Source organism: Lepidochelys olivacea (assembly GCF_965140295.1).
Source record: "Lepidochelys olivacea isolate rLepOli2 genome assembly, chromosome: 7".
Classification (NCBI taxonomy): domain Eukaryota; kingdom Metazoa; phylum Chordata; order Testudines; family Cheloniidae; genus Lepidochelys; species Lepidochelys olivacea.
The window spans coordinates 603,438-618,059 of NC_140417.1; positions in this window are offsets into that span (position 1 = coordinate 603,438).

A 14,622-nucleotide genomic window follows, 5' to 3' on the forward strand; every position below is an offset into this window, starting at 1 on the left:
TGGAATCTCCGTCCTTAGAGGTTTTTTAGGTCAGGATGCTTTGACAAAGCCCTGGCCGGGATGATTTCATGCGGGTGTTGGACTAGATGACCTCCTGAGGTCCCTCCCAACCCTGATATTCTATGATACGCATATCTCCAAAAAGCATTATCGGGTGCAACGTCACAGCCTTCTTGGCAACAATGGCATACTGTTGATTCATATCCATGCCTGCAGCTGAGTTCAAAACAATGAGAAGAGTGGCCACATGACTTCAAAGGATTATGGGACATTTCCAGAGGCCAATCACAGAGTCGTAATGCAACACTCGTTCACACTGACACCCGGGCATTTCAGCCGGGGCACAGCAAGCTCTGTGCTTCTCATGGAGGTGGATTATCAGGAGCATGCCAGCTGCAGCGTCCAGGCGCTCTAAGTGCCTTGCCAAAGTGGACACCTCAGGAGTTAGGGCGCCTGGGGCTGATTTAATGCGCTCTAACTTGCAAGTGTAGCCAAGGCCTAAGCCTTGCAGAACAAGGGACTAGTAACTTTTTCATTTTACATCCTCACCCCTGTGGGCAAAATAGTGGGATATGGATGCCAGCCACGGGCCATGCAGAGTTTGAAAGTCAACGCCTCTGAACACCAGCTATTATTTTTGGAGCTTTTCTTATGGCAACCCCCTGTGGGTAGAACAGTGTTACACCACTAAACAGTAGCATTTCCAACCCCCCAAAGTGGAGTGTGACAGACCTGTTGCTGTCTGTTGTAGCCAGTGGCCAGATGGTAATAATACAAACCCACTTGGGCAGGGCTGTGGCTTCCCTGATTCAAGTGTTTTGCTGCTGGAGGTTTAGTGCAAACTTCTTACACAGCTCCAGGAAGGTCTGTTCTGAAGCCACTACTGGTCATCCCTAGTTTCCCAAACAATATGAGTCCACCACACTGGTCTGGGTCTCCTGCACCAGATTGAAGCCCGCCCCAACAAGAGAATAGCACGGCAATACTGGCAGGCACCAAATCTATACCAAGTGCACTAAGTAAACTGTCATTGACCCTCAAGGACAGCTGTTTTGGATGGGTCAGACAGTTTTGTCCAAATTCCATCCAGGAGCTCACTGATGTCATTCTCCACTGCATAACCATTTGTCCTGCAGTAAAGTGCAGAACCAGATAGTTTTCAAAGTGATCCACATCTTCCATCAAGTTTTGCAGGAAACAGCAATGAGCAGGAACTGCCATTGGCAACTGTCTGAATGGGCCAATACCAACAGCATACAACAAAGTGGTTCATAGAGGGTCTCCTTGTCCACACAGAACCCTGGGGTACTGCCCAAACGGAGTAGCACTGAACAGTGTGTCACGGGGCAGTGAGGCCCCTTGGCCTGGGGTGTATGTGTAAGCATCTACATGGTCCAGCATGCTCAGACATGCACAGGCGTGGGTACACGCTTACAGACAGCAGGGACTCTGAAAACGATTTGGCGAGGAGGAGGCACGCTAGAGAACCACTTGGCCGTGAATATCCAATGCGAACGCTGTTGCAAAGTGGACAAACTCATTCCTTAAGTGGAGGACTATCACGTAGGAGTAGAGCAGCGTTATTACCTCTGTATACAGTACTTGTGAGCCCATTACTGGATACTGTGTCCCAGCCGTCTGGCCACACTTCAGAAAGGATGCTGAAAACTTTAAAATGGTTCAGAAAAGAATGCTTAGCAGATTGGGGTGGGGGATGGGGGCTGTCTTTATAAAGAGTGATTTAGGCAGCTCAGTTTAGTTTATCCAGCCAAAGGTTAAGAGGTGACTTGAGCTTGGTTGAAAACTAGGTACCTGGGAAGGAGATTCTGGTAGGAGAGGGCTCATCAGTCTAGCAGAGAAAGGCAGAACACAACCCAGTGTTTTGGAGGCTAAAGCTAGATAAACACTGCAGACTAGAATTCAGGTGCAGATTTCCTGCTGAAGGTGATTAACCATTGGAACAACTTACTGGAAACGAGGTTGAGGCCCCATAATTGGAAGTCTTCAGCTGAAGCCCAGGTGTTTCTCGCACATAACTGCTATAATGCAAACAGCAGCCTGAGCTTGTTTCACAAATTACTGGCTGAAGCGCTGGCCTGTGCTGTGCAGGCCATCAGACTTACATGGTCACACTGCTCCCTTCTGACTTACAAAAATCTATCAGAAACCTGTGAGCTCTGGACCTTACAGACCCCCAAACAGGGGACTAAGCACTGTAAAGTTCTGTCTTGGCTCTTGGGTTGGCATCTACTCCCTGTGTTGTCACTAAATGCTTGTGGCCTAACTGCCCAGGCTGGGACACTGACAGTGTTCCCTACTTGGGCTAGTGGCAAATCAGTGATACCGCTCTTGAAAGTGCAAATCTGTGTCATCACCAGGGGCTTGAGGTGCATGATAAACTATCCAAAGTGCCAGCTTTTCCCCAGCAGATGATTGACATATGTAGGAACGATTGTAATACTTGAGGCTACAAATGTACCCCACTTGGCCCAGAAAAGGGGATAAAAGTTTATGACATGGCACAATAACCTATAACAACATTCATGAGGAAACAGTACAAAAGGGAGACAGACTGAAACTGCACAAAAATGTCTATGGATATAAATCAAGGCCTGTGTTAAGATCATGTCTGGTAAACAGAAAGTTGTGGCAATTAAGTAACCAAAATTGGTGTATCGGAAATTAAGCCTAACGGGCGAACAAAATAAATGAGGGTGCTGGGTGGCTGTGAGTATGGGCTGATCAAAAGACGCGAAGGGACAGGAGCAAGCTTCACCATCATGGCTGCCAGTCCCGCCACCTCTGCCTTCTTCATTCTCTGCTATGATTGTGCTTTGACAGTGCAGCCATTGCTATGAGTATTGGGACTGATGGGTGCGTCTGTGTCTGCAGTATCCATAGCACAGCTCCAGAGCAGTTGCAAGCTGTACACTTTCCTAGTTCATGTGGACAATGGCTGACACTGGCCTACTCTGCATTGGGTGCAGCCCCGGTTCCTATCCAATCAGGTTTGACCTTTTAAACTTCCAATCAAATTTGTAGTAAAGAAGCATCATGTTCAGGAGGGAGAGTTCACTCAGCGCAACCACCCGCAGGACTGATCTCTCTAAGCACAGGTGCACATGGATAGACCGATGGTTCAGGACCACCCTTATTGACTTTGGCCTTGGTATCCCAAATGTGGCCTTTGAGCAGAGCTGTCTGTCTGGAGCTACGTACTTAAACTGGGTAGCTAGAAGTCTCCCCTCCGCTGCTAGGATTGCAACTGGAGAGCCCCACATGAGCAATGCCCAGTGTCTGTGTGCCTGGCTGGGAAAGAAAAACCTGCTCATAAAGCTTAAGTTGACTAGTAGTGGAGTTTGAAGCAGGAGCCAGGAGAGCATGCCATGTGTTTGCCCTCACAACTGCGTAGCTACCAGTGTTCTGTATTGGGGACAAAGGCCTTCCTCCCGCCATACGGCTTCCTCCAGTCCCGCAGGTGTGAGTCTTCGCACACAGTAGGAACAGGGTGGCCCAGCCCATGGTACAGAGAACCTGATTGACCGTCTTTGTAACTGAGTCAGGGTTCCCTCCCCATCATAGAATATCAGGGTTGGAAGGGACCTCAGGAGGTCATCTAGTCCAACCCCCTGCTCAAAGCAGGACCAATCCCCAACTAAATCATCCCAGCCAGGGCTTTGTCAAGCCTGACCTTAAAAACCTCTAAGGAAGGAGATTCAACCACCTCCGTAGGTAACGCATTCCAGTGTTTCACCACCCTCCTAGTGAAAAAGTTTTTCCAAATATCCAACCTAAACCTCCCCCACTGCAACTTGAGACCATTACTCCTTGTTCTGTCATCTGCTACCACTGAGAACAGGCTAGAGCCATCCTCTTTGGAACCCCCTTTCAGGTAATTGAAAGCAGCTATCAAATCCCCCCTCATTCTTCTCTTCCACAGACTAAACAATCCCAGTTCCCTCAACCTCTCCTTGTAAGTCATGTGCTCCAGTCCCCTAATCATTTTTGCTGCCCTCTGTTGCATGCTTTCCAATTTTTCCACATCCTTCTTGTAGTGTGGGGCTCAAAACTGGACACAGGACTCCCGATGAGGCCTCACCAATGTCGAATAGAGGGGAACGATCACGTCCCTCGATCTGCTGGCAGTGCCCCTACTTATACAGCCCAAAATGCCATTAGCCTTCTTGGCAACAAGGGCACACTGTTGACTCATATCCAGCTTCTCGTCCACTGTCACCCCCTAGGTCCTTTTCTGCAGAACTGCTGCCGAGCCATGCGGTCCCTAGTCTGTAGCGGTGCATTGGATTCTTCCGTCCTAAGTGCAGGACTCTGCACTTGTCCTTGTTGAACCTCATCAGATTTCCCTTGGCCCAGTCCTCTAATTTGTCTAGGTCCCTCTGTATCCTATCCCTACCCTCCCGGGTATCTACCTCTCCTCCCAGTTTAGTGTCATCTGCAAACTTGCTGAGGGTGCAATCCACGCCATCCTCCAGATCATTAATGAAGATATTGAACAAAACCAGCCCCAGGACTGAACCTTGGGGCACTCCGCTTGATACCGGCTGCCAACTAGACATGGAGCCATTGATCACTAACCGTTGAGCGCAACTATCTATCCAGCTTTCTATCCACCTTATAGTGCATTCATCCATCCCATACTTCTTTAACTTGCTGGCAAGAATATTGTGGGAGACCATGTCAAAAGCTTTGCTAAAGTCAAGGAACAACACGTCCACTGCTTTCCTCTCATCCACAGAGCCAATTATCTTGTCATAGAAGGCAATTAGATTAGTCAGGCATGACTTGCCCTTGGTGAATCCATGCTGACTGTTCCTGATCACTTTCCTCTCATCTAAGTGCTTCAGAATTGATTCCTTGAGGACCTGCTCCATGATTTTTCCAGGGACTGAGGTAAGGTTGACTGGCCTGTAGTTTCCAGGATTCTCCTTCTCCCTTTTTTAAAGATGGGCACTACATTAGCCTTTTTCCAGTCGTCCGGGATTTCCCCCGATCACCACGAGTTTTCAAAGATACTGGCCAATGGCTCTACAATCCCACCCGCCAACTCCTTTAGCACTCTCGGATGCAGCGCATCCGGCCCCATGGACTTGTGCTCGTCCAGCTTTTCTAAATAGTCCCGAACCACTTCTACAGAGGGCTGGTCACCTCCTCCCCACGCTGCGCTGCCCAGCGCAGCAGTCTGGGAGCTGACCTTGTTCGTGAAGACAGAGGCAAAAAAAGCATTGAGTACATTAGCTTTTTCCACATCCTCTGTCACTAGGTTGCCTGCTTCATTCATTAAGGGGCCCACACTTTCCTTGGCTTTCTTCTTGTTGCCAACATACCTGAAGAAACCCTTCTTGTTACTCTTAACATCTCTCGCTAGCTGTAGCTCCAGGTGTGATTTGGCCCTCCTGATTTCACTCCACCATGGCTCCTGTGGTGAGGAGCGGAATCAAGAGGAAGTGGGTTTATGGGCCAATCGGAGGTGCTCAGCTGTCTATCATGACACACAAAGTGGATGTGCTAAAGGCTTGTGGCCTGCTCCAGAGGCACATTTGAAACCTTTCTTTTGCCCTCCCACAAAATATGTTTGACCCTATCTCAGATGTGAGTCTGCATTTAAGAACCTTCCCTCAAAACTCATTACCTGGCACCTGTCTGTTAAATTAGCCACTAGAGGGGGCCCAAACAGCAGAGAAACTTGCAGCATTCCACTGGGAAACAACAAATGTTTTGTTGACTAATATATGCTGGGCTAGCATATATGTATTGATAATGTGATTATATCTATATTATCCACACCATACATATATCAGTATATATTAAGCAGACAACAGTAATATAATAGCAGTTATATAGCCTAAATTGGCCTATGCTTTTTATATTATCCTGCTCACTTATGCTAAGTATCCCATAACCCCTTACAGTTATTTAAGTACTTTTTGGTTTATGTAAGTAGGGCAATTATCAAGACCAGACTCATGAGAGATTTACCATAGCAACAGGACTGTGGTTACATCCACTGGAATGTCCCAAAAGAAGAGCACAAGACATATGCTTGGGCTACCCTAGTACAGACCTAGGAGTTGCCTTCACAGCTTCTGGTTCTTGCAATGCAAGTGTTCAGAACAAAGAGGTATGGGGTACACCATAGCCCAGAAAGATATGGTAGAAAACTGATTAGTTAACTCTAGTTTCAGATGATGTAGACAGTTCCTTTTACTTGTAACCAGGTAAAAAAGATGGCTTTGGGGTTGTAACTTCTGGGAGCATAACTTCTGTGTAAAGTGAATTTTACAACATGGCTTGAGACGGCTTGCTGGAGATTGATCTCATATTGCAACTTATTCTTATTAGCTGTTAGCAATAAACCTGACTGACATTGTTAATTTGGTCTCAAATTTCATAACGAACCAAAGTGTGGGTAATTGATTGAACTATAGAGACTATCAACAAATTGGTGAGGCAGCCAGGAGCCATCTAGCCAATACCATCCGTCAAATCAAGCAGAGCAAGGTCATGACCACACTGCTTGGCAGGGACAGCATGCAGTATGAGATGGGACTCCACTGTTGTTACTCTCATGTACACACATACAGACAGGCCAATGAGTGTTATAAGTGCTCCTAAAACTCCAGTCCATGCAGGAGGTGCGACTGCGACTTCTTTATAAAGGTGCCACTGTGGCAAACCAGCTTTTTAGAAAATAAGCAGTTTTATAGAAAGTGCCAATCAAGCACTCTAGGTGAAAGACAAATACTTTAGGAATTTCTGGCTAAAAGTCATACTTTGACAACATATAAAGGTTGATTACAAGCGAAACTTTTCTGGGCAAAGCACCCAGATACAGCAAAAGCTGAAACAGCAAAGCCCAAGAATTAGCAGTTATGGCAGCCGAAAATAATAAAGGAGCTCTTGAATCTTTGTAAGCAAATAAATGTAAGGGCAGTTCATCTGTGCAGGACAGGAGCCAAAATCCCAACACACCCACCCACCCACCCAGGATTCAGTATGTGAAGTAAAAGTTAAACAATAAAACTATAAATGACCTAAGAGATGGTTTAAAACTAGAACAAAATCAAAACAGGCAATTAAAGCAGCAGGTGGAAAGCATAAGTAACTGTAATACCCCTCTTATCTACTCTTCCCTTAATTGCCAGCAAGAGGGAGAAAACTTGGTGTGGCAAAGACAGGGTAGAAATCTTGTAAACATGTATGAATTGCCCCAAAGCAGTTAATTGCAGCAAGGAAGAGCACTCCTGTGATCAATGGGAAGTGCAGATGAAAGCAATGGGTACTTAGGGAAGAAACTCAGGTTTTGTGGGAACAGGTAGCAACCCCTCTTCCAGGTCTGGGTTAAAAGCCGGAGGTCCCAGTTCCCAACCCCCATTCCAACCACGGAACCCCCGCAGAGCTAATAATATAAGCTTTCTCAAACATTTTTATGTATAGGTCCAAGTTTTTCTTTTAGCGCCTTTCTCAGTTTGCTAAACTCACTGCCCCTACAGCATTAATTACGCTCTCTGGGTTCATGTCTCCTTCCCTTCCTACACTACTGTCTCCTCACTTCTGCCCTCCCTTTGTGTCAAAGTTATTACAGAGGTCTACACCGCAGAGAGAGACAGTAACAAAAATAAAACAAATAATCAAAATGCTTAAGGTAAAAACTTTACGTCCCATAAGAGCAAATTATTTTAACCCTTCAGGAATGCAACAGCTGAAGATACTCTTAACTTTCTTGAAGAAATGCTAACTTTGCTTCTAATCTTAGCCACTAACTAATATACGAAATGTGGCTTTTGCTTAGTTCCTGTACAGTAGTATATGTAAGATAAAACTAATATACAATAATGTAAACAGCCTTAAATTCATTAAAGTATTACAACAAAGTGGGCAAATAACCTAATAGGGCTTTTTAAAAATTAATTCTTTACAAAATTTAAATAAAAAGATAACTTGCCTAATGTTTAATTCTTTTGCTTACCCTTTTGTTTGCTAACATGGATTACCTTAACTTTAAACTATTAATTCCTTATAATGTATCATTACAAATACAATTTTGGTACCATAGAATCATAGAATCATAGAGTCATAGAATATCAGGGTTGGAAGGGACCTCAGGAGGTCATCTAGTCCCACCCCCTGCTCAAAAGTAGGACCCATCCCCAATTAAATCATCCCAGCCAGGGCTTTGTCAAGCCTGACCTTAAAAGCGGCTAAGGAAGGAGATTTGTCTTTAAGTGTAAATTTGTCCTACATGTCAGGTATGTTGTTCTGTGTTGGAGTATGTTGTCATAGGACTAATTTTTGTTTTTATTTTATTGAAACAAAAGTAAATCTTTTACAATTATATGTGTGTGTGTGTATTTAACATTAGTGGTACCACACTATTTTAATATTTTGGTTGGGTTATAACCATCTCATAATACAAATTCAATTTTTTTGCAAAGCTCAAAAAAAGGCCCCAGTTATAACTCTATGTACATGTATTTCTGCCTCATTGCAAACAAAAAAGATGATTCTTTTATTAATCAAAGGCTTTTTGTTCAAAGAAAAAAAATATAGAAAGAAAAACCACTCAAAATAAATGCAAAGACAATATTGATAAATTCATAACCTTAGGGTTTTATAAACTTGTTTGTTCCTTTATTAAATATTTAAATATAGGTATAAGTTTAGTCAACATGTTTAAAAATATAACAATATTTTTTTTTTGTTATGTTGCAAAAATGTTTAAACCAACCAAACAAATTTCAACAGGTTTCTTCTACCTTCCTCTTCTGAGCACAAGCAAATGTCATAAAAGTTTATTACCCTCAAAGTGTTTGCATAACCCAGCATTTAAACTTCATTTTGCTTTAGTTTTATTCTGTTTTCTTTTGTGCTGTGTTAAAAGCTGTATTGGTTAATTAAAGTTTGTGTCTAAATATTTAACAAAATTGCTAACACAAACAGATTAACACTAAAAAGCTTGGGTAAAAAATTCTCTGCTAACTCTCTTGGTAAAACAGAGTGCTCAGCAGTAGTGAGCAATGCATCTGCTCATAGAATTGATTGTGAGCATCTATTTTAGCAGTCAAGCACTGTATTCATTATGGAAGACTAGTAATGTATATATTTAGGAAGTAAAAAGGAATATCTTTATCCAAAAACTGAAAAAGCATCTAAAACATTCATATTTGAACATAATATAACATAAAACATAAGAACGGCCATACTGGATCATACCAAAGGTCCTGGATGGACAATGCTGTGTGGTAACTAATTACAAGGACTTTATACAGGGAGACTTCAGACACAATGTCACTACTCCAAATTTCTATTTTACTCCTCATGGATGTAGCACTGTGGGACACACTCTAAAAATGACTATCCTCATTTTCAGAATTAATCTATTCTCCAAAGGAAGCCCCAAGACCAGGATGTAGTTGAAACTTACCTACTAGTTTTAAACACTTACTTTAAATTTAAAAATGTTGCTAGATTGGAAACATACCCACGCAAAATTCCAGTTAGTCCATTAATGGCTATTAGCCAGGATGGGTAAGGAATGGTGTCCCTAGCCTCTGTTTGTCAGAGGGTGGAGATGGATGGCAGGAGAGAGATCTCTCGATCATCACTTGTTAGGTTCACTCCCTCTGGGGCACCTGTCATTGGCCACTGTCAGCAGACAGGATACTGGGCTGGATGGACCTTTGGTCTGACCCAGTATGGCCATTCTTATGTTCTTATGACATGTATAAAGCAGGACAAGCCTTGAATCCCCTTATCCATGATGGGGAGTTGAAATACTGATTTCCCACACTTGGAGAAATGTTGCATTTAAAGCTGTGTGTGTGCTACAAGGGATATAAGTTATGCTTTAAATTACATATAAAGGGCCTATCACTGCCGCATATATTAATTTGGTAAAGATGTTGCCTTAACTATAATCAATTATCAAGTTGACAAGTGGGAGGGGAGCTGTTGACTAATATATGCTGGGCTAGCATGTATATATCACATTATCAATATGTATTATCTGCAGTCTGTATTAAGCTCATAATAGTAAGATAATAGCAGTTATGTAGCCTAAATTGGCCAATGCTTTTTTTATATAACCTTGCTTACTTATGCTAAGTATCCCATAACCCCTTGCAGTCACTTAAGTAAATAAGGCAACTGCCAAGACCGGACCCATGTGTGCTTTCTCATACCAATAGGAAGGGAGTTACTCTCACAGGCCTGTACTGAAATGTTCCAAAAGAAGAGGACAAGACATATGATTGGGCTCCCCTAGGACCTGCCTTCATGTCCTCTGCTCCTTGCAATGCATGTGTTCAGAACAAAGAGGTAAGGGATACACCATGGTAGCAGAAAAACATGGTAGAAAACTGATTGGTTAACTCTAGTTTCAGATGACGTAGAGAGGACCTTTCACTTGTAACCAGATAGGGTATAACAAAATGGCTTTTGGGGTGTAACACTGGGAGCGTACCTTCTGTGTGAGGTGAACATAACACTTCACACGATGGCTTCCCGGAGACTGGTATCATATTGCACCTTTTCCCTGTAATATATTCTTTTTGGCTTTTAGCAATAAACCTGACTGATCTTGTTTATATGAGTTCTTGAATATATTTAATAATGAACCAAAGTGTTGTGGTCAAGCAACTGACTCTACAATCTAGCAAGAGTTCCCCTCTGCAGGTAGCCACAAGGTTCTGAATTCATCTGCAAATTGTGTAAAACTGAAGCGAAATCTTCTTTTTTGGCGCAGGTTCTTCCCCAGCCCCTGCCTTTTCTAGTGAGTCTTGCGGCTGTTCCTGGAGGAAAGCAGTCTAGGAATATGTGGTCTGTGGTAATGGCTCTCCCAGTCTCAGTAGGAGGAGCCAGGCTGCATGCCCAAGAGCTGCAGTATAAATACCCCCAGGTCAGTGAGTAAATACCCCCAGGTCACTTGGGGGCTCTGTATGCTGCAAAGTAGAGATAAAAATTTCTACAGCAGGAAGAGAAGGGGCCGAGCAGGGTGTGGGGCCTTTGTGGGGAGACTGTGGGGTAATGTGGGGGCACAATAGAGAGAGCGGCCGCACTTTGAGCTCGAGGTGCCTAACACTAATGAAGAGACAGGTTTCTGAGCTGTGGAGGGCAGGATTCCCCTCAAGTTCAGTCCGGGACAGGGACAGATGCTACTAATGGTGCTGTCTCTGATGTGGCTCCTCTAGAACGCCACAAGGTGCCTTCTCCAAAGATCTGGCTGGCTAAAGAGTCCTGAGAAAAGTCCATGCCCCAAAGTCTACCCCGCAGGTCCCAGGCTTCCTGGGCCTGAGTCATGGCCCCATTTTCCTTACACTCCAGGGCACGAGTGCTGGGCTGTGCCCACTCCTCTCCACCCAGCCATGCCTTGGCATGGGCAGACACCTCAAGGACCAAGCAGACACAAGCTTGGTTCTGAAGCAATCACTGTATCCCTAACTCGTCCCCTGCTAGGTCCAGGGCACATGGTACTGTTCCAGGCTGCCCAGAGGATTCAAGGGGCCTGGGGTCTTCAGCCGCGGGGGTCCTTCTGCCCCGGGTCTTCAGGGCACTTCGCTGAAAACATGGAGCGGAAGAACCCCCGCCGCCGAATTGCGAAAGAAGTGGCGGCAGGTCCTTCACTCCGCTTGTGTTCGGCAGCTCTGAAGGATCCCCCGCTGCCGAAGTGCCGCCGAAAACTCTTGTGGGGGCCCCTGAAAACTCTCGTGGGGGCCCCTGTGGGGCCCGGGCGGGGCCTTGGGCAAATTGCTCCACTTGCCCCACCCCCTCCCCCAGGGCAGCCCTGTACTGTTCCAGGCCTGAGAGCTGGCACACCTCCCCCACAGAACCCCAGCTGCGTCTCGGGGAAGAAGAGCCTCGTATCTGTTCCTCTTGCCAGGACAGGGTGGTGGCTCAGACAGATCTCTGCTGGCTGAATGAGGCCAGCTAGTGAGGTAGGGGAGGGGCAGGGGAATCCCGTCCAACAGCCAAGGCCATTTTCATTGTCAGTGGTGGCCATGTTTCCTCCATTCCAGCCACCCACTCACCTGGTGCGTTATCGCAGGGGAGATGGGGGTTAGGGGCACAGCTGGGCCTTGGCTGGGCTCTGTGAGAGGGTGATCAGTGATTAGGCAAAGGCTGAGTGCTGAGAGCTCCTCCCATGCTGGCGATTATCAGACACTCTACAAGCCACAGGAGTGTGGGTGTTGCTGAGCCTGAGGAAGGAGCAGGGCACTGGAGCAGTTGCAAAAGGATTGGGACCAGGGGTCAAGCCTCTTACCATTCTTGACATCTAGCCCCAGCAGATCCCGGCCCTGCCTGCTTCTGGCCCCACCTCTAACCCTCAGGCTCTTGTTGGAGATGGAGCCACGCGGGGTGGCAGGCACACCGAGGGCAGTGGGTTTGCCGTAGGACTATCTAGGCCAGAGCCTGTTTCCAGGGAGCTTCTCTCTGCTGCTCGCTCCACCCGTCTATGTCCAAGGGAATCGCACAGTAAAGGACTGAGACTTCAGCCTGCGGATGCCATGCGCCAAACCCCAGGGCTCTAGTGCCAGAAGAGCTGTGGAGGTCGGGTACAGGACTAGGCTGGAGAAACCCTCTGAAAGCTTGATCCAGATCCAAACTCCTGGAGACTCCTGGAGGCAGCGTCTGTCTTCCCAGAGGCGGCAGCAGCCACCCCACTGCGCAGCCCAAGGAGAGAACTAAAGACAGCGGGTTTTTCCTCCGGTTACAGCTTCCCCAGGAAGAAACCCAGGTGGGGGCTGGGCCCAGCATGACTCTCCAGATTGCCTCTCCTCATCTCTCTGCGGAAGCAGCTAGAAATTCAGGTCCCTTTCATCTTTCCGCACGTGGACTTGATTCTGTCTGAATAGCTGTGTTGCCAGTGGCCACAGCTCTCGCTGGGTGTCAGGCAGGGATGTATTCAGGGGCAGTAATGGGAATCCCTGGCCTTTCCCAGAGTGAGGCTGACACAGCTGTCCTCCAACACATCACTCAAAAGCCAAGCCCTGCTCTTAGACATTCAGTCTCCCCCACCCCCGCCAAACCCCACAGCCAGTCACCGAAGGGATGGCCTCAGGCACCCAGGGGCTGCTGGGGCAGCAACACTGCTGGACTCTTGGGCCCAGAGAATGTTTTTGTCACTGGAAGTAGCCAGCTGGGTCCCACCCTTGCACCCAAGCCCAAATGAGAGATGGCTCCAGCTCAGCGCCCTGAGCCCACCTTGTGGCTCCTGTCAGTGTGTCTTGCTGCACAGCGGGGAACAGAACAGGGTCTCTCTTGGTCTGGGTGGAGCCCTCAGAACCTGGATCCCCAGCACTGCCCAGAGCAGCAGCATGAGCTTCCCAGAGGCAACTCCTGCCCTTGTCCCCTCTCAGGGGCCTTTATCCAGCCATCCAAGGTCTTCTCTACATGCAGCATCTGGGGCCCAGTCAGGCCTTGGTCTCGCTGGCGAGATTGCCAACAGGCAGGGACCTGATAGGCCTGCTGTGACTATGATCTGTGACATGGCCACTTGCCCACTAAGAACTAGGCTGAGACCTGCTGGCACTCTTCACTCTTCCACAGACAGTATCAGACCCTGCCCATTGTTGACTTCATGTGCACGGGAGCTGCTGCTTTAGAGACCAAAGCTCCTCTGTCTGTCATTCCCAGGTTCCTGAATTCTCTGGCCATCTGAGTGGGGCTGAATCTTAAATAAAGCTGTAAACCAAATCTTAAGCTGTCTGGAAGCATCCCCTTACCCAGTCTACCCTCCCTTCAGCCCCCAGTGCTGCCATAGTGCCAGCAACATCATCATCTCCATAGTTACACTCGCTGGCTTTCCATGGCAACAGCAGGAGAATGCTCTTGACAGCCCCAGCTCCAGGTGTAACAGTGAGTCACCGTGGAGATGCGGCAGCGGCTTGGGGAGCATCTCATTTCCTCACTTGTGCTGAGAAATGAGAAACTGTGAAGTGTGGTTTCCCGTTTCTGACTTTACAGATGTCCTCGTTCCTGTCCCAGACCCTGGCTGCCTTTCACCAGTTGCTCCTCTTCAGACTCATCCTTTGTCCCTCACCTGCCATCCAGCCAAAGGCAGTGAAGGGCACTGAGCTGTCTTTGCCCCTCACCCAGGCTAGGAGAATGCAACCACCACACCCTCACTGAGGATGGAGACTGCTGCATAGCAACCCCTCTCCTGATTTAGCCTGGGCTTTCTGCACCAGCCTGGGGGCTGACATTTCATCAGCCTGGGGCAGGGCCCTATTTGCAGAGTTGTGCAAAAAGCAGCAGGCCCCCCTGTGGCACTATGTTCGTGATAAATTGTGAGCATGCATCAGCACCAGCAAGACTGGGGCCTGCTGGGAGTGCCAGGTTCCTGGGCATCCTACCTGTTGCAGAACTTTCCCCACAGCACAGACTCATCAGCATTGCCCTGTCTTTGGGGTCTGTAGCAGCCTCAGTTGGGGCAGCACATTGGCTCACCCTGCAGCTTCTCTACAGAGGATGGGTACAAGATAAACCAGCAGGGTATTGAGGGACAGCAGGGGCCAGTAGAGATGGGGACAAGATGACTAAGGAGTACCCCAGTCTGAGTAGAGTCACTGGGGTTGTGTCTGCCCTGCCTGCCTTCAAGTAGTTCTG